This window comes from Chanodichthys erythropterus, chromosome 15, assembly GCF_024489055.1.
Source record: "Chanodichthys erythropterus isolate Z2021 chromosome 15, ASM2448905v1, whole genome shotgun sequence".
Taxonomy (NCBI): Eukaryota; Metazoa; Chordata; class Actinopteri; order Cypriniformes; family Xenocyprididae; genus Chanodichthys; species Chanodichthys erythropterus.
Genome location: NC_090235.1, coordinates 36,605,882 through 36,633,852, shown reverse-complemented (window position 1 = coordinate 36,633,852; position 27,971 = coordinate 36,605,882). Strand labels below are relative to the sequence as shown.

Below are 27,971 nucleotides of genomic sequence, written 5' to 3'. Positions count from 1 at the left end.
GACCGTAATATCACCCCCAATGACCTTTGACATGGTTGGTGATCCTCCGGGGATCGGATGACCGGATGACCTTTGTCCACATATTTTGAATAGCGATGTTGACCTGTGAACCTCTGGACGTCTTCTGGGTGATCAAATGACAGACGGATGATTTTAAAGGGTCAAGGGTCATTTTTGAACTCTGACAGGCCATATTTGAGGGTGTGTGACGGCATCTGCATTCCGGCTGGGTAGCGGTCATTTTATGACGCTCTCATCTCTCTGTCTGTGCAGACGATAAGCAACACGAGTCTAGAAACAGTTGGGCCAAAAGAATAAACATATTTTATGAAATAGATTACACACATTTCAATCGTTCTGTTCTTTTAAGGAAGTTGGTGATAAAATTGTAATACACTGAATTACAAACAGTTACTAAATTTACTGAGACCAGTTAATTATAGTTTTACCTAAATGAAAAATGCTTAAATATTGATTTAATGATAAAATGATAAAAATATTAAACACCCAAAATGAGGTTGTAATGATCAGCCAAATCGGTTGAGTTACAAGATTTAAAAGTGTGAGTTTGCTAGTGAGTGAGACATAAAACATTGATAGGTTTAAATAAGAATTGTGTATTTACAATATTCACAGGTAACATTAAAACATCACAATAAAACCAGGAAAAGATTTCATTGTGCAATGATGCTCGAAAGAAACTGGTTTACAAAATGCTTACGAAATATTAAACACCCAAAATGAGGTTCATCAAGTAATTGAATATTCATTTTTAACTTTGTCAAAGCATAAGAGGTTTTTGTGGACATGACCATGTTTTTGTGGAGACCTTCCATTGACATGTCTATTTTTCTATCACTTATCCCTAAAAATCACTAACAATAGTGTTTAGTATATTTAGTATATTTCAAAAAGTTAATTGAAAACCATTCACCTCTTTTAAAAGTTTATAAATAAATTGTATAAAATTAAACAAGCTTTTTTTTCAGAGAGTAGGAGAAAAAACACTTTCCGATGTCCTTAACTTGAATAGCAGAATGCAATAAAGTCTAAAAATCTCTCTCTCTCTCTCTCTCTCTCACTCTCTCACTCTCTCACTCTCTCTCTCACTCTCTCTCTCTCCAAGCACCTTAATGCAAATGTGGTGTGAAACCTGAGAAAAATGTTTTCTAAAAGCAACGGGTGATGGGGCAGAGGACTGTTTACAGAGTAATTCCCCCAGGAAAAGTCTGGTTGAATATATTTTCACAAATGGATAATTGTCTTTTCAACATATGTTTTTATGTCTTTATTTATTATAAGGGTACCGAAGCTTTTCGGTTCGTAAAAACAACGTTTGAGCTAAGCAAACACATGTGACATAACTATTTTATTCGCTCTGCCCGCTATGAGTTAAGATCGCTATTGGACCTCTGCAGGTCGTGGCAAATAATTCAGTTGGTGATTTATTCTATTTAGAACTATAAGCTAAATAGCCTAATAAAACTAACAGCCTATTGTTGTCCCCTCACACTCTTATAGTTTTTAGTAAAATGGAAATAAACATTAGCAGTGTGAGACAACAACTCTGTTGAAACAGAATGCTCTGGAATGTTTACAGCTAGCATCTTAAAGCTCTTCTGTGTCACTGCTGCCACACACACATTTTAAAAGTTTGTTTAAATAACATCTTTTAAAAAGTATTAAGTCAAATCTTCCTAAGAAGACTGCTTATCTGACTGAAAACCTAAAAGCATAATTTTTATTTATCAGTGTATGTGTAAAATGTTGGGGGTCTCACACATTGTGTAACATTTTTTAATAATTCCTTAAGAAAAATCACCACGCATTTTCAGAAAGAGAGCCTGTGATGCCTCAGGCTAGTTCTTATCTTTATTTTAAATTAAATGATTCTAAATAAATGTGTAACTTCAAACATGATGCTAAAAAAATTAAACAAATTAAACATAGTTTAGTTTTAGCTAAACAAATAAATAATAAATAAATTCAGCCTCAAGAACAGTTGCAGTGCTTTACAACTATAGGACAGGAAGAGCTAAATAAATGCATCACTGCATCTAAACCAACAACATGTTTTTTAGATCCAATACCCACTAAACTACTGAAAGAATTGTTACCTGTAGCAGAAGAGCCTCTTCTCAATATTATCAACTTGTCTTCATCTCTAGGTCATGTCACAAGACCGTTTAAGTGATTAAGCCTCTGATTAAGAAACCACAATTAGATCCAAATGTATTGGCAAATTACAGACCCATTTCAAATCTTTCATTTATGTCTAAAATCAACCCAGTCTCATATGAAAACGTATCCTGACTACGTTGGTCCAAAGTGCAAAATGTAGAGGGGTTACAATAATGGCCCTTAAATTGTATGACTGTTACATTTTTTTTTTGCCTATTGTTTTGCGTCCAAGTCACGTGACTTTAGAGAGCCCGGCCGTGAGAACAAAAAACATGGCGGACATTTCTCTACTTTTTAGTGAAAAAACAATATTTGGAGTTAGTTTCTGCATAAAAATAAGTTTTGATTACATTTTTAGCGAGAAATATATATTCTATTTTCATAATATTCACTCAGTGAATGTACATAATCACTCGCTTGCGCGTTGTTGCAAAGATTTTTCTGATCTCGCCAGAATAATGTGAAACTGCTACGTTTTGGTTGCTATGAACAATATTTTATTTTCTGCATCAAAATAAGGTTTGATTACATTTTAAGCAAAAAATATATATTATTTATTTTCATAATATTCACTCAGTGAATGTACATAATCACTCGCTTGCGCGTTGTTGCAAAGATTTATCTGATCTCGCCAGAATAATGTGAAACTGCTACGTTTTGGTTGCTATGAACAATATTTTGAGTTAGTTTCTGCATAAAAATAAGGTTTGATTACATTTTTAGCGAGAAATATATATTCTATTTTCATAATATTCACTCAGTGAATGTCAACCCGTTCTCACTCCTGACCGTTCTCACGCTGAAGAAGTCTCCTTCAGAACACATCGCGATATTTGGCATCAGTTCGCGTGTGCTGGATGTTGGTAAGTAGTCGTAAATACGCTGTTCTAATGTTTGATATAATGTCTTTTCTGTTTGCAGATATTAATCAGATTAACGTTAGCTCCCTCATGTTCAGTCACTGCATTATATCTGTCACCTCCGCTGAGGTTTTGCTTTTCATTGCTTTCTATATTAAATACTAAACTAGGGTGATTAAACACTGTCACGTGACGTGCAATATATTGCACAATATAACATATTCATATCAGTTTCAAAGTAGTACAAGTGTAGTTTCAAAATGGTATTTGTTGTAGAAGCACGGTAAAAAACAACACTTACCATGCTTTTTACCACAGTATTGGTCGTTTTAATGTGATTTTTGTTGTAAATACAGAGTGACCACAACACTTATCATGCTTTTAATGCCTAATAATGTTAAATCCAAAAACTGTAAGGTCAATAAGAACTTCTTTCCTATATATATTTATATATAAACCTATATATTATAAATAATGATATTTTCTTTTCTCTTGTTTTAGCTGAAAAGACAAAAAGGGCCTTTCGGAAATGGATGAAGGAGACAGAAAGCTGCAAAGGCAAATAATTGCAATGGTATGTGTGTGTTGCTTTTAACCCTTTATCAAACATTTTATCAAGCATTTGTTAAATAGTCTCACAGTAAATTAAAATTAAAGTCAAATCCTGTACATATTTATCACCTTATTTGTAAATCAGTTGTGCCCCTTCTTGGACAGTTGGACGTCCCACACATAAAAGTTTATATTAATTCCATTGAATTCTTTAAAATGATTACAGATTGGGCCCAAAATGTTCCAATGATACATGATGTCTCTCTGCACCTCATAACTACCTCTGTTTGCAAGAGTGGAAATTATCATTTGACTTGTCACATGACATCAGATATTCGATTATTTTGTCATAATCAAAATAATTGAATATCTGATGTCTATTCAATATCTAATCAGTTACACTGCTGATAATGTCCTGCTTGCATGTGAAACATGTTATTTTTTTATTTTTATTTTTTATTTTTTAAAATATGAATATAGCTTGCTATACTTTTAATCATGGAAATGCCCACACATCAGTGAACTTATTACATAAATGCATTTAACATTTAATTGTGCAACACTCTTTACAGAAGGAAATCCTACGGTTATGTATGAACTCACAAGTGCAAGATCATCATCAAGTGCTGTGCTAGGCACATTGGGTAACAAGTGTCCTCCAACGTATCCAATCTGTGACCACATTCTCCACATCTTCCCATGGGACACCAACATTCTTCAGGCCTTCGTTTCCATGTCTTCCCCTGCATTCTCCTGGTGGTGTCCACTTCATATCTGTCTTTGGGTGTTGTTGTTTGGTCATGCTTAGGGTGTGTCCAGGGAGGTGCACCCTTCACTCTGTCACAGTTTTTAAAAGTCTTCACGTGGACTCCTCCTTATGATCTCCTTGAAACGTGCAGAACCAATATTGAAAATAGTAATTTATCTTTTTCCATATTCTTGCCTTTACCAAAGAAGCACCAGTGCTCATCCGGAGTTTTGGTAAAAGTTCTAGTAATGCTGCGACTATAGTCAAATATGTATTTCTGCATGTGTGTATAGCAGGTGTTTGTCCGAACAATTGAAGTTAGTGAGAGTGTTCAGGAAAACCCTCTGAGAACAATCAATATTTATTTAATTCTGTTTGGTGCTGATATAGAGTATTACAGAAATGACACATTGACATTCTGGACATTATTCTGTGAGTTTGTTACCTCTTCATTTAGATGGACTTGAAAATGTCTTGCATTTTGTTTCATTAAACCTTTTTTTACAGTGTCACTATAGTAAATGTCCACCTTAACTACATCTATGGTATCATTATATCAGTACCTGGATAATGTAAATGTAACATACCCATGAATGTATTTTATAGAAGCATTTTATTGCTGAAAATATTTAACATTTATAAAATGCATTAACTATTTGAATTTGCCTTTCATTTAGTTACAGTAAAAGTGAACAATAAACACAATATTATATTGTATTAAAGTTGAGAATGTAAAATGTTATTTTTTCCCCCTATTCTTTAAAGAAACATATTTTCACATGGAATTTTATCTCATCTCTTGGTTTGTAAAAATAATACTTCATCATATCGATTTGTGTAGTTATATTTCACTATAATAGATTGCGTCTGTAACTGGATATATTTTTTTCTCACAATTAACTGATTTTTATACTGTTGTGCAGTAGTTTGGGGCCTACATTTGTCTTTGACACTACATATTGGAATATGATTACAAAATCGAGTACATTCATTATGCTTTTATTTATATTTATTTTAATTCCAAGAGTTCAAATGGTGAAGAATGGTATAAATAAGTGATTAAATGTATACCTTTAATATACTACATATCTACTGTAAATGTTAGAAGCACTTTAGTAGATGCAATTATATCTCTTTCAAATATATTTATGCATCAGTTTAAAACACAAAGGAGTCTTTCGTTGTAAAATGTGATTTTTATCATATTTAATTAGATTAATTATATATTTAAGGAATCTTTCTCGTCAGCCGGAACCGAAGGAGATCTGTCGTCATTTACCATAAATGGACAAGTAAGCGTGACGCATCTGTTCAGCTGTGTTGTGATTGGCTGTGACTCTATCGCAGAACTCGCTGTGATTGGACTACCTTTCAACCCATATAAAACGGCGCTTTATCTTACAAAGTTTGTTTTAGTGTGAATATTACGTTACTCATACATTAAGTTAACTATAAAGTGTTTCCATGTTGTGAGAAATTACTCCTTTACCGAGATCCCAACCCTAACCCTAGCTTCTCAATGAACTACAGCGCCATGTTTCCCGTTCATTGATAGAATGACAGAGACATATGGGTAATGTAGTTTAAAACGTTTAGTAAAGAAATGATAAATGTTAAAATAATAAGATCTTTAATGGACAACTCGATATTTAAATATGTTTATTGTGCAAACATTTATTACATATATGAGGGACAGGCTGAAATGTAATATTTTACTGTAATCACTATTAAAAAACCTTTATGCCAGCTTTCCATGTATGTCTGAAAACTGTGCCCAACATTATTTAGTAATCATAGCATAAGCAGTTGTCCTGTTGATTTTCTCTTTGATACGCTAACCGGACTTTGAGTTACAGCCATTTGAAATGTGCATTTTTTTGCTCTTCCAGGGGCCGGTACTGGCCCCTTGGGGGTGGAAGGGCATTAAAATCTACACAGGTGTGTACTCCTCATCATGGATAACAAACTTTGTTGAATCACATTTAAATATTGGAGTATTTTATCATTTCCTCATTTTCCATTCTAACATCATGCTTGTATAGGTTTTTGATGGGTATTGTGAGACCATCTGATGAAATATGGAAATATTATAACAAAATGTTGTAATACAATAATAATAATAATAATAATAATAATTGATTAATTGAATAGTAGTTGATTATTTCTTTGCTTTTTTTTGTATGAACACCAATAAATATAATGGATGAACCCACAACTTGCCATTATCCAGCTGCCAGTGTTGGCAGTAAACTAAAAACTATTTATATTTACACTTCACTATTACTGTTACACAAGGATAATGCACTATTCAGTAAAATAAGAAACTGTGCCAAAATGTCATTATCACCCCCTCTTCTTGCTCCTCACATGCCTGACATCAGTAATGTCCAGCTGTCATTTTGAATGCAGTAGTAGATGTACCAGAATGATCAACATCGATCTTCTTCAACTCTGCTTGAAGTGTTTGTATCAGTATAACCCACTGCAGCCTCTCTTTATTCACATTCCTTCCCTTTATTTATCTGGAAACTGCCATCCTTGTCACAACATGAAAGTATATGCAACTTTTGGTGCATTGTTGTCCCAAATATCATGAATTAGATCGAAAATATTTATGTAATATATATTTATGTATTAATAAGTAAAACAATCATGGAAATTATATGTCATTTTTTTAAATTATGAAATAAACTCAGCTTAGTTAAATTGTATTTACTCTACCAAACACCACGTTCATCATAATTTATTACACAACACTTTATTGGAGGATACAGCATAAGGTTGAAATTTGCATAAAGACAAATGAGATTCAAGATAAATAAAAACGTGTCTTCAAAAATACGTTAACGTCATAATAATCCATTCACAGACTTTACTCCTATTGCACAAATGAGCGCCACAGAATCCCATCCAGTCAACTATGATCCAGAAAACAGATTTGATATTGAGTTTAAAATAAAGATTCATTATCACAGCTGAACTGGGTTCTTGCTCTTCCCTGTACATGTCTCTATCATGTTCATGTTCTTCTTCTTCTAAACAGTTTGTTCAGTTGTACTCTACAGTACAACTAATGACCAGAAGATGTGATCACTGATGTGCTGTAGCTTTTTCTCAACCAGAGGAAGAAGTCTTAACATCCCATTGTCAGGCGTTCTTCAGTCCTGGTCTAAAAGTAAAACAAAAAAACACAGACAATTCAAGTTAAGTAGTTTAATGGACAGCCAGGTCAGCTTATGTTCTGCATGATTTAAACAGTGGTGGGCTACTCTGGCCCTCAGCGTCCACGGTCCTGTAGATTTAGCCTCAACCTCAAACCCAACTGCCTATAACTGTCTATAAGTACACCTGAAGACTTTGGTTAAAATTTTCAGGTGTGCTCAATTATGGTTGGAGGTAAACTCTCCACCTCAAAAAGGAGACAGCAAAAGGGCTAGAGTTGCCTGTTCCTGATTTAACTTTACAAAACAGCAGTACATAATATATATATTATAATAAAAATGCAGCACAGACTGTAAGCTAAGTACTGAACAAAAACTGTTTTACCCATATTAACAGCAACCTGTTTTAAAAGATCTTTTAGAAAGGCATGCTCTCTTTTGAGCCTTGATTTCTTTCAGGACAACATACTCTTCTGTTTCTTGTTTCAAGAGCATAATTTGGTCAAAAACCAAGTGATAACCTGTACAATGTAAAATTGTTAAAATACTGCAATAAAAACTTTAAGGCAAGAATTAAGAATAGGCACAGGACTTACCGTACTCATGAAGAAGCCATGGCCATGCATAGTTTCTGCCTCTTGTGTTCCTCCGTAGCTGCACATCAGTCGTTTTTCCTCTAGGATCTTCTGTTAGTGACTTCACTTGCTATCTGTTTTAAAACACAAATACAATGTTTTAGGTCTGTGCAGTATAAGGCCTTATTTCAAGCCAAAAAAAGTATTACACATAATTTAAAGAACATTTACTATTTAATTCCTATTATACTATATTATATTATATTAACTCATTATCTTCCAAAGCTTCCCTGTCTGCTTTTATCTAAAAAAACAAACAAACAAACAGACAAAAAAAAACAGAAGGAACAGTTTTTAAGAACTTTTTAAGAACTTAATAGTCCTTTGAGAGAACAACATTAAATTCTGTACTACATATTACAGCATTGCCTCAACACAAGACATACCAATGGACTTCTGTCTTCTTTGGGCATGAGATGGTCATGTTCCTTCCTCACCCTAAACAAAGGACTTCGATGAGCTTGCTTTGATATAAGGACTGGTCTTCCTTCTCTGCACAGAAAAACAAGAAAGTCTCTACTTACTCTGTGTGCAATTACTCTTGTTCTTAAAACATACAAATTGAGACAGTTATAAATAAGTTAATTTACCATACCATCCAGGAGAGCATTTGATGAGTAAATACTGATTTAAATATCTAGAAACTTTACCTGGAAAGGGCTGATCACGGCAGGTTTGCAGCGACTCACTAGTAGCTCTTGTGAGGGTCGGCTCTTAAAAGAGCTGTTGAGTTTGATGTTGTAGAGATCCTAAAAAGAAGGACTAAGTAATCTGCAAGTAATCCTGCAAGACAGAAAGGAAGGTAAATTTATTACATCACATTCAAGTTGTCAATTTACACATAACTGTAGGATTTCCTTCTGTAAAGAGTGTTGCATAATTAAATGTTAAATGCATTTATGTAATAAGTTCACTGATATGTGGGCATTTCCATGATTAAACATATGTCTTTAATAGCAAGCTATATTTATATTTAAAAGAATAAATAAATAAATAACATGTTTCACATGCAAGCAGGACATTATCAGCAGTGTAACTGATTAGATATTGAATAGACATCAGATATTCAATTATTTTGATTATGACAAAATAATCGAATATCTGATGTCATGTGACAAGTCAAATGATAATTTCCACTCTTGCAAACAGAGGTAGTTATGAGGTGCAGAGAGACATCATGTATCATTGGAACATTTTGGGCCCAATCTGTAATCATTTTAAAGAATTCAATGGAATTAATATAAACTTTTATGTGTGGGACGTCCAACTGTCCAAGAAGGGGCACAACTGATTTACAAATAAGGTGATAAATATGTACAGGATTTGACTTTAATTTTAATTTACTGTGAGACTATTTAACAAATGCTTGATAAAATGTTTGATAAAGGGTTAAAAGCAACACACACATACCATTGCAATTATTTGCCTTTGCAGCTTTCTGTCTCCTTCATCCATTTCCGAAAGGCCCTTTTTGTCTTTTCAGCTAAAACAAGAGAAAAGAAAATATCATTATTTATAATATATAGGTTTATATATAAATATATATAGGAAAGAAGTTCTTATTGACCTTACAGTTTTTGGATTTAACATTATTAGGCATTAAAAGCATGATAAGTGTTGTGGTCACTCTGTATTTACAACAAAAATCACATTAAAACGACCAATACTGTGGTAAAAAGCATGGTAAGTGTTGTTTTTTACCGTGCTTCTACAACAAATACCATTTTGAAACTACACTTGTACTACTTTGAAACTGATATGAATATGTTATATATATTGTGCAATATATTGCACGTCACGTGACAGTGTTTAATCACCCTAGTTTAGTATTTAATATAGAAAGCAATGAAAAGCAAAACCTCAGCGGAGGTGACAGATATAATGCAGTGACTGAACATGAGGGAGCTAACGTTAATCTGATTAATATCTGCAAACAGAAAAGACATTATATCAAACATTAGAACAGCGTATTTACGACTACTTACCAACATCCAGCACACGCGAACTGATGCCAAATATCGCGATGTGTTCTGAAGGAGACTTCTTCAGCGTGAGAACGGTCAGGAGTGAGAACGGGTTGACATTCACTGAGTGAATATTATGAAAATAGAATATATATTTCTCGCTAAAAATGTAATCAAACCTTATTTTTATGCAGAAACTAACTCAAAATATTGTTCATAGCAACCAAAACGTAGCAGTTTCACATTATTCTGGCGAGATCAGATAAATCTTTGCAACAACGCGCAAGCGAGTGATTATGTACATTCACTGAGTGAATATTATGAAAATAAAATATATATATTTTGCTTAAAATGTAATCAAACCTTATTTTGATGCAGAAAATAAAATATTGTTCATAGCAACCAAAACGTAGCAGTTTCACATTATTCTGGCGAGATCAGATAAATCTTTGCAACAACGCGCAAGCGAGTGATTATGTACATTCACTGAGTGAATATTATGAAAATAAATAATATATATTTTTTGCTTAAAATGTAATCAAACCTTATTTTGATGCAGAAACTAACTCAAAATATTGTTCATAGCAAACAAAACGTAGCAGTTTCACATTATTCTGGCGAGATCAGATAAATCTTTGCAACAACGCGCAAGCGAGTGATTATGTACATTCACTGAGTGAATATTATGAAAATAAAATATATATATTTTGCTTAAAATGTAATCAAACCTTATTTTGATGCAGAAAATAAAATATTGTTCATAGCAACCAAAACGTAGCAGTTTCACATTATTCTGGCGAGATCAGAAAAATCTTTGCAACAACGCGCAAGCGAGTGATTATGTACATTCACTGAGTGAATATTATGAAAATAGAATATATATTTCTCGCTAAAAATGTAATCAAAACTTATTTTTATGCAGAAACTAACTCCAAATATTGTTTTTTCACTAAAAAGTAGAGAAACGTCCGCCATGTTTTTTGTTCTCACGGCCGGGCTCTCTAAAGTCACGTGACTTGGACGCAAAACAATAGGCAAAAAAAAATGTAACAGTCATACAATTTAAGGGCCATTATTGTAACCCCTCTACGTTTTGCACTTTGGACCAACGTAGTCAGGATACATTTTCATATGAGACTGGGTTGCTAAAATACTAGAAAAAGTGGTGTTGATCCAATTGTGCTCCTTCTTGCAAAAAACGCTATCTGTGAAAAATTTCAGTCAGGATTCAGGTCTCTTCATAGCACAGAAACTGCGCTAGTTAAAATTACAAACGACTTACTTCTAGTTTCTGACCAAAGCTGTAGCTCAATACTAGTGTTACTTGATCCCAGTGCTGCGTTCGACACTATAGATCATAAAATATTCCTAGATCGACTACAAAATGATACTGGTATTTAGGGGCAGGCATTACGGTGGTTTAGGTCGTACCTATCAGACCGTCACAATTTTGTTTATTTAAACAGGGAAAAATCTAAGATCACGATAGTAAACTATGGAGTGCCGCAAGGATCTGTCTCTGCTATTTTCAGTATACATGCTGCTACTCAGCAATATTATAAGAAAACATGGAATTAGTTTCCACTGCTATGCCGACGATACTCAGTTATATATTTCAACACAACCAGATGAAATCTCTAAATTATCCAATCTGACAGAGTGTGTTAAAGAAGTAAAACATTGGATAACTAGTAATTTTCTTCTATTAAAGACTGAAGTATTACTTCAGAAAACCTGTACACAGAATCTTTCAGACTACAATCTGCATTTAGAAGGATGTACAGTTACTCCATCCTCGACAATTAAAGACCTGGGTGTTATATTAGACAGCAACTTGTCCTTTGAAAATCATATTTCATATGTTACAAAAACAGCCTTCTTCCACCTCAGAAACATTGCTAAGATACGGAATATGTTATCTATTTCTGATGCAGAAAAGTTGGTTCATGCTTTCATGACGTCTCGACTAGATTACTGTAATGCATTATTAGCTGGTTGTCCTGCTTCCTCAATAAATAAGCTACAATTAGTACAAAATGCAGCTGCTAGAGTTCTTACCAGGGCAGTGTTTCCCAAAAGCATCTTAAGCCTAAGTTGATCATAGCTCCATTGGTTTCAATGGAGCTACGATCAACTTAAGCTTACGATGCTTTTGGGAAACATTGCCCAGGTCAAGAAAATATCATATATCACCAATTTTATCATCTCTACACTGGTTACCTATTAAGTTCCATATCGATTATAAAGTATTGCTAATGACCTATAAGGCTCTAAATGGTTTAGCTCCTGTGTACTTAACCGATTTTCTATCACCCTACAATCCTTCATGCTCTTTAAGATCACAAAACTCTGGACTTCTGGTTGTACCTAGGATAGCTAAGTCCACTAAAGGAGGGAGAGCGTTTTCATATTTGGCTCCGAAACTCTGGAATAGCCTTCCTGATAATGTTCGGGGCTCAGACTCGCTCACCCAGTTTAAATCTAGATTGAAGACGCATCTCTTTAGCCAAGCATTCACATAATGCATCTCATATCAGATCAATTGCACATGACTATCTTTGCTTAATGTTATGAACAGCAGCTCCACTAATTATTCTCCATTTGCTTTTCTGTTTTACCTCACTCGTCCCGAGATGACTAGAAAAGACATCAGCTTCAGTTTGGATCCAGCCTCTTAAGAAGACCTCAGATGACCAATCCTAATTATTGTTAATATGTAATCCATTTTTCCAGGAGCTCATTGCTTCTACCTTCATTTAAACTGCTAACAGTGATTGTAAATTAATTAATTGCCTAAATTGCCTAAATTTTTACATTATTTGCTAACTGCATTCTCTGTAAAGCTGCTTTGAAACGATATATATCATGAAAAGCGCTATACAAATAAATGTGAATTGAATTGAATTAAATTGAATTGAGTATATTCAACCGTGGGCATGGGGTACTTTTTATCCATGTGTGCACCTAACCCATCTGGTGGGTTTGCTGCCAAAAAGCTCTTTTTTTAGTTTCACCTGACCATAGAAGCCATTCCTGTTTGAAGTTCCAGTCTTGTCTTACAACTGAATATACTGGAGATTGTTTCTGTTCTGAGACTCAAGGCTCAACTAATCTCTGAAATTCTCCAGCTGTGATCCTTGGAGAGTCTTTGGCCACTCAAACTTTCCTCCTCACTGCACATCAGGACGATTTAGACACGTATCCTCTTCCAGGCAGATCTATAACATCTTTAGTTGATTGGAACTTCTTAATTATTGCCCTGATAGTAGAAATGGGGATTTTGAATGTTTTAGCTATTTTCTTACAGCCACTTTTTCTTTTGTGAAGCTCAACAATCTTTTGCTGCACATCAGAACTAAATTCTTTGGTTTTACTCATTGTGATGAAGGATTACAGGAATTTGGCCTTTGTGTTTCCTCATGTTTATACTCCTGTGGAACAGGAAGTCATGGCTGGACAATTTCATGTTCATGATCACCCTGGTGTGCTAAAAAATGTAAATATGAATGGGAATATATTTCAGAGATATTTTTAGAATTTTTAAAATTCTAGGGTTGCCAATAATTGTGACCAACATGTTTTGGAGAAAAACATTTATTTCATAATGTGAATTCCCCCCCACACTTTCAATTCTTTTCCTTCATAAAATTAGCAAAAATTTTGCTAAACAAAACCTGATGCTCATGCTCTCTCTCCAGCATGATTTGAGAATATCCCCCCCCCCCAAAAAAAAAACATCTTTGTACTTCAGTGGAACCAAGGAAATTATTACAAAGACGTTCAATTGCTCATTGCCAGATATATTCCTTATTTACATTTCTAATGACCTCTAAGCATTAGAATTAAAATATTTCATTTCAATTTTACATCATAACCTTTCTTTGTTGTAGATTTTTCATAATCCCAAAATGATAGGATTTTACACAACATTTACTATAATCAAATGTGGTCTCAGAGATTATGACTTATCTTCCGTTCTTTTAAGTTCAGTTTTCAGCTGACACAACTTCAACTAGTGAATAACAAACCATAAATATACACTTACTGTTATCATATGTATTTATGTAGATTTTTCAATTTCAATTCAATTATATAAAGGCAAAATTTTGTTTACGTATGTGCCAGTAAGCAATGTATGGCTGCGGATCATTTTTATGGAGGCTTTTATGGTTGTAACAGCTACTTGCTGAAAGTGCAAGCACACATAATCAGCGTGGCTATGGATGCAAAGAATTTCTACAAAATGCAAACAACAATCGGTGTGCTGCAGTTTGACAACATTTAGGCAGTCAGTAATTTTTCTGGCCAAGTCCCACATTGAGACAGTATACAGACCGCTGTGCATTAAGAGCGGAGGAGGAGGTCAATGACACTACACACACACAGAGAGAGAGAGAGAGTCTTCCACATAAGGTAGCTACAGCCTACCTGTGAGCACATTTAAGTGTAGTAGCCTATAACAAGATTTTTACATGTTCTAAAGAAAGTTGGAAATCGGGCCCGATCATGTGGTTTCAGACTCGATCGGAATCGGACATTACCTCCCGATCAGGACTCGGATATGTATTAGGGGTGCAACGGTTCTCGGTAAAAAATCGAACCGGTTCTCCACTTACGGACGGCACTTGCACTGCGGTCCATCTCGAATGACGACGCATCTATTGGTTAATATGGTTTGTTTAAAATAGCAACGGGGAAAACAGACAGAGTTCAGATAATGTATGTTTCAGTCGATGGATGCACAAAACGTTACAACAACGATAATCAGAAAGCGTGGACAAAACAGTCACTCTTTGTAAACTGTTAACTGCGAGTGCCGTCTGCTGTAATGTCCAGTCATTTACGTCGTCATCACCCGGGAGTTGATAGCGCGCGAGCGCAGGTGAGACCAGAAAAGCACACGTTGCTATCAGCTATCTGTATTTAAACTACCTCGTTTAAGCCTTGCTGATTTAAACCTTCAAGAACAAGACGCGAAAGAGAACTCGCACGCGCTGTGAGAAGATTTGTGTGCGCTCATCCGAATCGCGCACACGCTTAGTCAGCGAGCAAATACTGAGTTCTCTTTCAAGTCTTGCGCTTCGGCGGCCACATTCATACAAAAATTATGTCAACATGCCCGTCCTAGTGAGTATCCTAGCAAACATAGTCGGTTATGTCTTAAGTGAACGTATTGTACTGTGTCGTCATTGTGTCGTCATTGGACAATCATGTGACTATTATGATGGGGTGCACCTGTGGAGGAGCGCACAAAGGACATTTAAAAAAAGTGGCGTGGTGGGGAAGAGACGGTGGCCTAAGGCGGTGACTAGTGGGATACGTTTTACTGTCTCTCGGGGGCAATAGGCCCTCCGGAGATGAAGACAGATAGTTAGTTAGCTGTCTTTAATATTAGAGAGCGGAGGTAGAGGGGGGGATTTGACTTAGTGTCACCTGCCTCGGCACACTGATTGCTGGCGCCACGCGTCACCCAACTCCAATACGGCTGAGGGGACGGATTTTTGCTTAGTTCTTATGAATTCAGCACAAGGACGAAGTTGCTGCCGGAAACGGATTGACTGTTTTATGAATGGACTTGTGACTTAAGCGCCGCCTCTTTACAGCGAAGGGACGCTCCCTGCTTTACCCCTTATGGATGGGTCTCCTTGACCTGGGGAGAGGGAAGTGCTTTTAACTTTTATTCATTTATTTATGTATTCATGGACTGTTTGTTGTATGACGGACAATGGGTATGAGAGGGAAGTTGGGGGTTAAATGAATGAAGAAACGTGCCTTTTGTGTGTTCACGGTGTGCTGTGTAAGCGTGCTGTTGGAGTGCTAAATAATTAATGAATTGAGCGTGAAATTCACTGTATGTAAAGTGTGGTGGTGAATTGCGGGTTGCTCTGTTTATTGCCCCCATTTGCTGTATCTACCCGTGCCTGTGTCAGGAATTATATTTGTGTACATGTGAAATAAAGTGAATTCCCTGTCATTAAATCAAATAGCCGTGGTAGGAGAATTTCTTTGACAGACGTGTTTTGGCTTTCAACGAGGTTTATTACACTGGTGGCAGCGGTGGGATCATAGCGAATTGCTGTGATTCATATAGATCTCGTTGAAATATTTGATAGCCTACAGTTTGTCAAAATGTCAGAGCCAAGGTCTGGGGGGGCAAGCGGGGCCGATGCCGTACTTGTTTCAGGTGCTGAAGCTTTTGGGCAGTTAAATCCTGCGCCTCGTCCTGTTTTTATGCCTGAAACATTCACTGGAACGGGGCGTGAGTGGTCCGATTGGGCCGATCAGTTTGAAATGGCTGCGGGGATTAATGGTTGGGACGATGTATTGAAATTAAAATTTATGTCTTTATTGTTGTCAGGTCGTGCGCGGGATGTTTATTGTGGTTTACCCGATGAAGCTCGACAAAATTTTAGTCAACTGAAGGCGGCAATGGGTAAATGTTTCGAGCCCTGTGAAAGTACTGATTGGAATCGGGTGAGCTTTTCCTCCCGTAAGAGGCAGCCAAATGAGACCGTGCGTGAGTTTGGAAACGCTTTAAGGCGTTTAATTTCAAAAGCATATCCGTCAGTAGATGGTGTTACGAGAGATCTTTTGGCTCGAGACCATTTTATTGCCCACATAGGCTGTGCTGATACGCGTATTCATTTGCGCAGCGTCAAACCAGCTACTTTGGAAGGGGCGATTAACCTGGCATCTGAACTTGAATTGATTAGAAATTTGGAAAGAAATACAGCTCTCCCAAATGCTAAAGTTTGTGGTGTAGTAAATGAAAATGTGGGGCCAGCTAGAGATGGACAAATCCAAGCTTTAGTGGGTATGGTGGAAGGGCTTCGGCAAGAAGTAAAAGCTTTGCAGAGTACTGTTAAAAATTTACAAGATCATGTGACAATGAATTCGTCGTCCTTGAGTCCTCAATTTGATTATGTCATAAATAGACGCGATCCAAAGAATTTGAAATCGGATAGTTCACGAATAGACTCACAAAATCGAGATAGGACTGAAGCTTGTTGGGAGTGTGGGTGTACTCGTCATTTTAAGAAAGACTGTCCATATGTTTCGGGAAACGGGAGGGCGGGCTCGGTAGACCGGGAGTCCGCCCCTCTTTCTATTGTGTCTATACCTGGGGAAGCGTGTCAGTCCCAGCCAGAAATGGCTGGAGTTTATATGCTCGGTAAAGTTGGGGGAGTGGAGACCCGCTTATTGGTCGATACAGGAGCACAAGTGTCGATTGTACCTAAGCAGTTTTGGTTGGAAGCAACAGGTGGGGGTGGTGATTTAGTGGAGTATAATGGTAGTTTGCTAGTAGCGAATGGAGGCAGAATGGAAGCTATAGGTCAATGGAAAACTACTTGTCAATTTGAATCTTTGACTGTAGTTCTTGACTTTGTAGTAGCAGATATAAGCCCCGGTGATGTGTTATTGGGGAGTGATTTTTTAGTTAAATTTGGCGTAAAGTTGGATTTGAAGGAATTATGCTGTTATCTGATGGGAAAAAAAATTTCAGTATATTTGCAAACTGATGTTCCAGTTTCTTCTATGCCTGTTGTAGTTCATGGAGATACCAGGATTCCTCCACGCAGTGAAGTGATAATCTTGGGGTCAGTTGAGGGAGCGCCACCAGGAAAGATAATAGGTATGTTGGAACCTGGTTCTTCTCTGTCTCGCCATTGTGATGTGTTGGTGGCGCGGGTGGTGTGTGCAGTAACCGCTGGTGTTATGCCAGTCCGCGTTATTAATGTAACTAAGGAGGCCCATACTTTGCGTGATGGAATGAAAATTGGTGTTTTGTCTACCAATATAGAGGTAGGAGAAGGGGCAGAAGAAGTGGATCAGAAGTGTGATGTTATGACTCAGTGGTCAGCTGATGCCTTGATATCCCATTTTGGGTTAGATTCTAGGGGTTTTAATCTAGAACAAATGCATTCCATTCGCCAAGTATTAGAGCAATATACCCAACTTTTTAGTACGGGTGATACCGATTTGGGTAGGACGCATCTCGTTCGTCATCAAATTGATACAGGAGCAGCTAAACCTATTAAAATGGCCCCCCGTCGTGTCCCGTTGCACTTGCACCAAGAAGTAACTGATCAGATAAAGCAAATGTTGGATAATGGTATCATTCAGCCTTCTTGTAGTCCCTGGGCAGCCCCAGTGGTACCAGTTAGGAAAAAGGATGGCAGTTTACGTTTCTGTATTGATTATAGGAAGCTAAATGAGGTTACACAGAAAGATGCTTACCCGCTTCCCAGGATAGATGATGCACTGGATAGTTTGGCAAATGCTTGTTGGTTCTCAACTCTTGATCTAGCCAGTGGTTACTGGCAGGTTGAGGTTGACCCCAAAGATAAACCCAAGACTGCTTTTATTACACGTCAAGGTCTTTTTGAATTTAATGTTTTAAGTTATGGTCTGTGTAACTCTCCATCTACCTTTCAAAGGTTGATGGATTTGATTTTAGCAGATCTTCAGTGGACTACGTGTTTAGTATATCTGGATGATATAATTGTTTTTGGAAAGACATTTCAGGAACATCTAGGACGCTTGGAGCAAGTCTTTAGGAACTTGTATGGAGCCAATTTGAAGGTGAAACCCTCTAAATGTAATTTATTTGCGAAACAGGTATCTTACCTGGGGCATATAATTTCAGCAGAAGGCGTCAAGGCTGATCCTTCAAAGGTTGAGGCAGTGAGGGGGTGGCCGGTGCCTAGGAACCAGACGGAAGTGCGTAGTTTTCTGGGGTTGGCGTCTTATTATCGTCGTTTTATAAAGGGCTTTGCTGAGATTGCTAGGCCTCTGCATCAACTGACGGAAAAGGGGAGAAAATTTCAGTGGGGAGAGGAGTGTCAAAGAGCATTTTTAACACTCAAGTCATGTCTTGTTTCAGCTCCAGTATTGGCATATCCAGACCCCTTGAGACAATTCATTTTGGACACTGACGCTTCCGATGTTGGGATAGGTGCTGTATTGTCCCAGGTGGAGAGAGGGATGGAACGTGTTGTGGCTTATGCCAGCCGGTCTTTGACTAAACAAGAACGTAAGTATGCAACCACCAAAAAGGAATTACTGAGTATGGTGACATTTACAAAACATTTCAAGCATTACCTTTTAGGGGCAGAGTTTGTGTTTCGTACTGATCATAATTCCCTGCGGTGGTTGCATAACTTTCAAGGAATTGAAGGACAGCTGGCTCGTTGGCTAGAACAGCTAGCAAGCTTTCAATACAGGATTGTGCATAGGTCAGGTAAGCAACATGCTAACGCTGATGCTTTATCAAGACTGCCAGGCCTGAATTCAGTTTTGGATCAGGTGCCCAAGGGGGTTGGGGGTGAGGCTAGTGAAGAAACTTGCCCTGTAAGGGTAGTGCAAGTGGTTAACTCAAGTGAGAAGCCACTGTTTAGAGAAACGTTAGAAGATGACTTGGTTAATTTGCAGAGGGAGGATAGTGAGCTGGGTCAGCTGCTTCACTTGCTAATTAAGCCACCAGAGGAGCGTGGGGAGATAGAAAGTTACCCAGGGTTGCGAAAATTTGCAGTAGTGTGGGATCAGCTTCAGATACGTGACCAGTTATTGGTGCGGGTCCCTCCACGTAATTCTGATGCAGCCAATAAAGTGCAGGTCGTACTCCCAAAGTGTTTGGTTCCAAAAGTTCTGACAATGTTGCATAATGCCGTTACTGGTGGCCATCTAGGGGTGCAAAAACTTCAAGGCAAAGTTAAAGATCGTTTTTATTGGCCGGGGTGGTTTGCGGATGTGAGGAGGTGGTGTAGGGAGTGTTCGGACTGCGCCTCACGAAAGCTTCCAACTCGCAACCCCCAGGCCCCATTGTGCCCTTCTGCTATTTCTCGCCCTTATGAGCGTGTTGCTTTGGATATTTTGGGTCCACTTCCAGAAACAATTGATAAAAATCATTATATTTTGGTTGTGGGAGATTATTTTTCTAAGTGGACGGAAGCTTTTGCTTTGCCTAATCAAGAAGCACGATCAGTTGCCAAAGTTTTAGTGGAGCAGTGGGTGTGCCGTTATGGTGTCCCTCGGAGTCTCCATTCCGATCAGGGCAGAAATTTTGAATCTGTTCTTTTTCAGGAATTATGTCGGTTATTGGAGATTAATAAAACGCGTACTTCCCCCTATAACCCTCAGTCAGATGGGCTCATTGAGCGTTTTAATAGGACTTTGCTTTCTATGCTGTCACTTTTTGTGGATAAGAACCAACAGAATTGGGATTCATTGTTACCTTATGTGATGATGGCATATCGTAGCAGTGTCCATGCAACTACTGGTTTTACCCCCTATAAGGTGGTGTTTGGTAGGGAGATGGTATTACCAGTGGATGTTATGTTGAATGTGAATTTGGAAGAGGCTTTTGAATCTCCAAATGATTATGTGCAACGCATGGCCGAGACTTTGTCTACTGTGGTGGGGGCAGTACAGCAACATCAGTTACAGGCTTCTTCGCAGCAGAAAAAGCATTTTGATTTTCGGGCCCAGGTGCAATATTATTCAGTGGGGGAATTAGTCTGGGTCCGAAATAAGGCTCGAAAAAAAGGAGTTTGCTTTAAGTTGCAGAGAAATTATAAAGGTCCCTTCAAAGTGATTGAGCGACTGTCGGATGTATTGTATCAACTACAGTCAACAGAAGGGGGTGCTGCTATAGTTGTTCATTACAACCGTTTAAAACCATATGTTTCTCGATTTGTTGCAGAGAGACTGGGGGGAAGTGATGAGTCTGAGCAACCATCACTGCAGCAGCCGGTTGATCAGCCAGTCCTTCAGTCGGTGCCTCCAGTTGGAAGTGAGAGACGACATATGGAGGGACAGTCTTGCCCCTTGGGAGAGAAGGATGGACCTCTTCGACATGGTTCATCGGTGTCATCGACTCAGAAGCCAGGGTCAACTGTGGAGTTTAGCCCTGGGCTAGCATTTGAATCAGCGGACAATGGAGCAGATTTAATGCAAAGTGCAGAAATGCTTCGACCTGTACGACAAAGGAAATTGCCAGTTTGGGCTAAGGATTATCATCTTGACTCGAGGACGAGTTCTTCTGAATTAGAGGGGGAATAGTGTACTGTGTCGTCATTGTGTCGTCATTGGACAATCATGTGACTATTATGATGGGGTGCACCTGTGGAGGAGCGCACAAAGGACATTTAAAAAAAGTGGCGTGGTGGGGAAGAGACGGTGGCCTAAGGCGGTGACTAGTGGGATACGTTTTACTGTCTCTCGGGGGCAATAGGCCCTCCGGAGATGAAGACAGATAGTTAGTTAGCTGTCTTTAATATTAGAGAGCGGAGGTAGAGGGGGGATTTGACTTAGTGTCACCTGCCTCGGCACACTGATTGCTGGCGCCACGCGTCACCCAACTCCAATACGGCTGAGGGGACGGATTTTTGCTTAGTTCTTATGAATTCAGCACAAGGACGAAGTTGCTGCCGAAAACGGATTGACTGTTTTATGAATGGACTTGTGACTTAAGCGCCGCCTCTTTACAGCGAAGGGACGCTCCCTGCTTTACCCCTTATGGATGGGTCTCCTTGACCTGGGGAGAGGGAAGTGCTTTTAACTTTTATTCATTTATTTATGTATTCATGGACTGTTTGTTGTATGACGGACAATGGGTATGAGAGGGAAGTTGGGGGTTAAATGAATGAAGAAACGTGCCTTTTGTGTGTTCACGGTGTGCTGTGTAAGCGTGCTGTTGGAGTGCTAAATAATTAATGAATTGAGCGTGAAATTCACTGTATGTAAAGTGTGGTGGTGAATTGCGGGTTGCTCTGTTTATTGCCCCCATTTGCTGTATCTACCCGTGCCTGTGTCAGGAATTATATTTGTGTACATGTGAAATAAAGTGAATTCCCTGTCATTAAATCAAATAGCCGTGGTAGGAGAATTTCTTTGACAGACGTGTTTTGGCTTTCAACGAGGTTTATTACAGTATATTAGTCGAGAAAGACAGCGCATGTGGTATATGTATATATAGTATATGTACTGGATTGTGCATGTCTTAAAGGGAAAAAAACTATTCCTGCTGCCTGTTTTTAATGTTAAATCAAACAACAAATAACAAAGAAATCACTCACTGCTCTTGACTGAATAGTTTTTGTAACTTCAATAATGATTAATCTTTATTTATTTTATACAGTAAAGATAATATGCAGTGATATTTTATATTTGATTACTATTTGAAAACTGTTAGATACCTGAAAAACCTGAAAAGCACTGTTCCTGGATCTGTTTTTTCGCTCTTCTTTATTCTTTTTTATGTAGGCTATTAAGTATCGGATCGGGACTCGGTATCTGCAGATAACGTTACTCAAAATCAAATGACTCGGACTCGGACTCAAGGGTAAAAAAACGTGATCGGGACATCCCTAGTTATAACGACATAATATCTCGTTATTTCAACATAATAAGTCGTTATAACGACATAATAAATCGTTATTTCAACATAATAACTCTTCATTATCTATCAAGTATGATAAAGGACGTATATTTGACAACGTCCCCAGTGGCGTAATGCTAAAGTATTGGACCGCCAGTCTAGCTTTTACTGCGATCGCCGCGGTTTCGAATCCGCCTTTTGCCGAGTTCGTTCTTCTCTAGTTTCACATCACATATCAAAAAAGGCATTTATTTTCAAAGGAAATTAAAACAATGTTATAAAAGTGCAAATAACCTGCCTAACGAGTGTTTATTAACATTAAAAGTATTTATTGGGCAGGGTTAGCAGCATGTTCGATATTACCCACTAGAGGGCAGAATTGTAACGAAGCGGGACTCAGGCGGAGATCCATTTGCAAGCTTTTATTCAATGGGAGCATAGTCGTACAGGCTGGGTCGATCAGGGGTAAACAGGAACAGCAAGGAACAGGCAGAGTCGTAATCAGAGTACAGGCAGTAGATCGAGGACAGGCGGATATCATTCACAGAACAGTATAACAGGCAAGGGTCAGGACAGGCAGCAATGGGTCAAGAAACAGGAACAGTAACAACAGGTAAACAGGGTATAAACGCTCGGAAATGACACACAAGGTAATCAAGACTTCGCGGTGAGGTGGTGTGTGTGAAAGTCCTTTATAGTCCTAGTAATGCGTGGCAGCTGGGTGTGGTGATTAGTGTAGTGATTGGTGGAGTGAGTGCAGGTGAATGGCAGAGAGGATTATGGGTAATGTAGTCCGGGAACTGACAGGAACAGACGGTGATCGTGACATAATGTCCCCCTCCCGGAAGGCGCGTCCTCGCGCCGTAGATGGCACAACTGGGGAGGGGGGGTGGGTGCCCTGGAGACCTACAGGCAGGAGATACTGGATGTGCAGGCGGGTATGGAGGTCTCCAGGGCAGGTCCAGGAACTCAAACAGCCACAGGGGGTCAGGAGCCTCGGGCGGCCACCGCGGGTCAGGAAGCCACGGCGGGTCAGGCGGCTCGGACGGCTCGGGCAGCCACGGCGGGTCAGGCGGCTCGGGCAGCCACGGCAGAACAGAGTCTATAGGCGACCCCAGCGGGTCAGAGTCCATTAAGGGCCATAATAATTCGGAGGCCCTTAACGGCCATGGTTGAGCAGGGTCCCCACCCACAAGCTCCCCACCCTTAGGTATACGGCCCCCCCCCCCCCCCAAAAAAAAAAGTTATTGGGGATATCAAGGGAGGCATTGGCAGATTCATGGGCAAGGAGCTTGGGTGGCGCCAGCAGGGCAGATGGCCTGAGCGGCAGCGGTAGAGCAAATGGTCCAGGCGATGGTGGCAGGGCCGACCAAGGCTGCTCTGTGGCCGTATCAAGGAGAGCAGACAACTCTGGGACGGCAGCGGGCTAGGGCTGCTCCGGGACGGCAGCGGGCTCGGGCTGCTCCGGGACTGCAGTTGCCTGGTAGACCGGTCCAGAGTCAAAAAGGCCTGAATGCCTCCTCCAGGCACGCAAGACCGCCAAAACATAAAAAGTGAAGACAGCCCTCTTGGCCATCACAGGACTGACAGGGAGAGCAGGCTCTGGAGCGGACTCACTGGCTGGAATGGATTCTGGAGAAGATTCACTGGCTGGAGCAGGCTCTGAATTTACAGACACTGAAGGGGCGGCCATCTTGCCCGTGGGCACTGGCAAAGTAGCCATTTCGTCCATCGCGTCCAGGGCGCTTAAGTCCATAGCAACCGGCGAGCTTGAGAGCGTTGCAACCGTCGAGCTTGAGAGCGTTGCAACCGTCGAGCTTGAGAGCGTTGCAACCGGCGAGCTTGAGAGCGTTGCAACCGGCGAACTTGAGAGCGTTGCAACCGGCGAACTTGCGTGCGTTGCAACCGGCGAACTTGCGTGCGAAGCGGCCACCGGGCTTGAGTGCGAAGCGGCCACCGGGCTTGAGTGCGAAGCGGCCACCGGGCTTGAGTGCGAAGCGGCCACCGTGCTTGAGTGCGAAGCGGCCACCGGGCTTGAGAGCGTAGCGGCCACCGGGTTTGAGTGCGAAGCGGCCGGCGAGGACTTGGGGATGCCAGCTGCTCGGACCGTAGTTAGTGGAGGATCAGCCACACTGGAACGCAACCCTCTCAGTTCCCGGACTGATCTACAGACGTGACGTGACTCTGGATGATCAGCGGCGACGTGACTTTCCTCTGGGCGATCAGCGGCGACATGACGTTGCTCTGGGCGATCAGCGAAGGCGTGACGTTGCTCTGGGCGATCAGCGAAGACGTGACGTTGCTCTGGGCGATCAGCGAAGACGTGACGTGACTCTGGGCGATCAGCGAAGACGTGACGTTGCTCTGAGTGATCAGCGAAGGCGTGAACTGTTGCTGTTGTGATGGTAGCCGCCATTTCGTGCGTGTTCCTTGGCGCGGCGGCCATTACGTGATCTACCATGGTGTCACATTCCTCTGCGACCTCCACAGTAAACAGAGAACCAACCGACAACAAAGCAAAGTCCATAAAGCTGCTGAGTGATGAACGCGGTCCCTCTCGTCTTAGTTTATCCTGGAGAGGTTGGTTGACGCCATCACAAAAGAAGTCAATCAAAGCACAGTCCGGTAGATCAGAGAGGTGAGAAATATCCAAATATTCCTGCACATATTCCTCTAACGATCGCGTGCCCTGCAAACTCCATAATAACAACTGAGTAATGTCCATACCATGTAAACGTTTTCCGGGAAAGCTGCTGGATCGTTGTTGTGGCGAAGTCTTCTGTAACAAAGCAGGACTCAGGCGGAGATCCATTTGCAAGCTTTTATTCAATGGGAGCATAGTCGTACAGGCTGGGTCGATCAGGGGTAAACAGGAACAGCAAGGAACAGGCAGAGTCGTAATCAGAGTACAGGCAGTAGATCAAGGACAGGCGGATATCGTTATGGGTAATGTAGTCCGGGAACTGACAGGAACAGACGGTGATCGTGACAAGAATAACACAGGGAATCAATTAAAGAACGCAATAGTTATGTTGAACTACTGTTACAATTTGGTGCTCCAAAATCCCAGAGGTTTATCATGGGAATTTGCATTCATCCCAGGCTAACCTTTATTGAGGTTAAATTTATTAGACCATAGTAAATAAAACAATTTACAGTGCAAATGTCAGGGGTGTCAAACTTACAGCCCGGTGTCCAATCTGATTTGAACTATGATAAAACATAGAGATGCACTAGTCCAGGGGCCAAAAATGTTTTTAAGCTGTTTTTTTTTTTTTATTATTATTATTCTGGGCTTGCAAACAAACTCTTGTGTAATATTTTCTAAAGATATAAAAATCAAAATAGGTGCTAATATATTGAAATAATAGGACACGGAGTGTCTATTTACAGTAAGTGCAAATAGCGTCCCTTGTTGACAAACACTCTTTACAGTATAGCTTCAATGTCTGGTTGGGCCACTCAAGTTTAAAAAGGGACAGTTGTAATTTGATATATTCAGTGGCGTAACAATAACATGTAGGGTTTCAGATTTGGCTTTTACAGCGATCGCTGTGGGGTCGAATCAGCATTTTGCCGAGCTCACCCAATAATAGAGCTCACTACTATTTTCTCATCATATACATTTTCAATAAAATGAAAATAATGTTCAAAAAGTGGAAATAAAATGTGAACAAGTGTTTAATAATATCAAAAGTGTTCATTGAGTATGGGCTTGGTGGAAAGTGGAGGGGTTTTATTCTCCCAATAATGCAGCATCCATTTAATAATTTTAATAAATATAATCACTCTGATATTATTATTTGCCAATACTAGCCTACAGCATCTAAATACTATTTACACTTCTTGCAAAGAACTGATAGGCTGCTTTTACATGGTGTCAATAGAATATATCGCTATTTCACCTAGTATAAATAGCATATTGTGAAAATGCTGCTATTGTCATTGTCATGATCACTAGTGAGAGTGCCCTAGTCAGCCACTAGAGGGCACTCCATCCTGGACTCTTGTTTTCACCCCTTGGACTACATTACCCAATATTCACTTCTGGACTCATTATCCCACTCATTGCACTCAGCTGTTTTGTGTTTCATCATTAATGTCTGTCTATTTATACTCAGTTGTTTCTGTCCTTGGTTGTGGTTTGTTGTATTTTTGTTACGTGCACTTTTGTACTCCTGGCTTTTGTTTTGTGGACTGTTTCTGTGATTTTGACCCTTACCTGTTCGGAGTTCCCTTAAATAAACATCACTGCACTTGGATCTTACCATCTTGTTTCTGTGTGCATCCGTGACAGAACAAACCACCAATGCAAGGATCCAGCAGCAGGAGACTCCGGTCATCGGTGGGGGCTGAGGAGGCTCAGGCCCTGTTGTCAACTCTTCGTCAGAGGAGAATGGGAGTGCGGGCATTTGTCCAGAAGTTCTGGTCACGGGCGGAGGGGTATAGTCTCCCTGATGTGGTCCTTAAGGACATATTCAATGGATGTCTGGATAGACCTCTGCCGCAGTGGGAGATGGAGCTGGTAAAGGGGTTAAACTTTTGGAATTTCTCCAATTACCTGCATCTGCGTGGGAATGGGCTGATTCGACTACCTCCAGCACCCGCTCCAGTCCGTGAGCCCACTCCAGCCCGTGTGTCCACTCCAGAGCCCGCTCCAGCCCGTGACTCCGCTCCAGTCCAGTCAGGGAGTCCGCTCCAGTCAGGGAGTCCGCTCCAGTCAGGGAGCCCGCTCCAGTCAGGGAGCCCGCTCCAGTCAGGGAGCCCGCTCCAGTCAGTGAATCCACTCCAGAGCCCGCTTCAGTCAGTGAGTCTACTCCAGAGCCCATTCCAGTCAGTGAGCCCACTCCAGTCAGTGAATCCACTCCAGAGCCCGCTTCAGTCAGTGATTCCACTCCAGAGCCCGCTCCAGCCAGGGAGTCCGCTTCAGAGCCCGCTCCAGCCAGGGAGTCCGCTTCAGAGCCCGCTCCAGCCAGGGAGTCCGCTTCAGAGCCCGCTCCAGCCAGGGAGTCCGCTTCAGAGCCCGCTCCAGCCAGGGAGTCCGCTTCAGAACCCGCTCCAGCCAGGGAGTCCACTCCAGAGCCCACTCCAGCCAGCGAGTCCGATCCAGTCCCGCATGCTCTCCCTGTCAGTCCTGTGATGGCCAGGAGGGCTGTCTTCTCTTTTTATGTTTTGGCGGTCTTGTATGCCTGGAGGAGGCACTCAGGTGTCATCCCAGAGCAGCCCGAGCAGCCAGCGGTCGTCCCAGAGCAGCCCGAGCCCGCTGCCGTACCGGAGCTGCCCGCTCTTCCTGATACGGCCACGGAGGCCGTCACCGAGCTGCCCGCTCTCCATGATACGGCCACGGAGGCCGTCACCGAGCTGCAATTACAAACGACTTACTTCTAGTTTCTGACCAAAGCTGTAGCTCAATACTAGTGTTACTTGATCCCAGTGCTGCGTTCGACACTATAGATCATAAAATATTCCTAGATCGACTACAAAATGATAC

General features: G+C 40.3%; 1 long non-coding RNA gene across 1 annotated transcript; it reads right to left on the bottom strand.

The window, feature by feature from the left end:
* Positions 1 to 7,075: 7,075 nt before the first annotated feature.
* Positions 7,076 to 10,106, bottom strand: LOC137002031 (uncharacterized). Its single transcript, XR_010891760.1, has 5 exons — positions 9,548 to 10,106; positions 8,788 to 8,920; positions 8,524 to 8,629; positions 8,099 to 8,211; positions 7,076 to 7,510 (listed from the first exon to the last, which is right to left on the bottom strand). It is a non-coding gene; the product is annotated as an uncharacterized lncRNA (long non-coding RNA).
* Between the last annotated feature and the right edge of the window lie 17,865 nt (positions 10,107 to 27,971).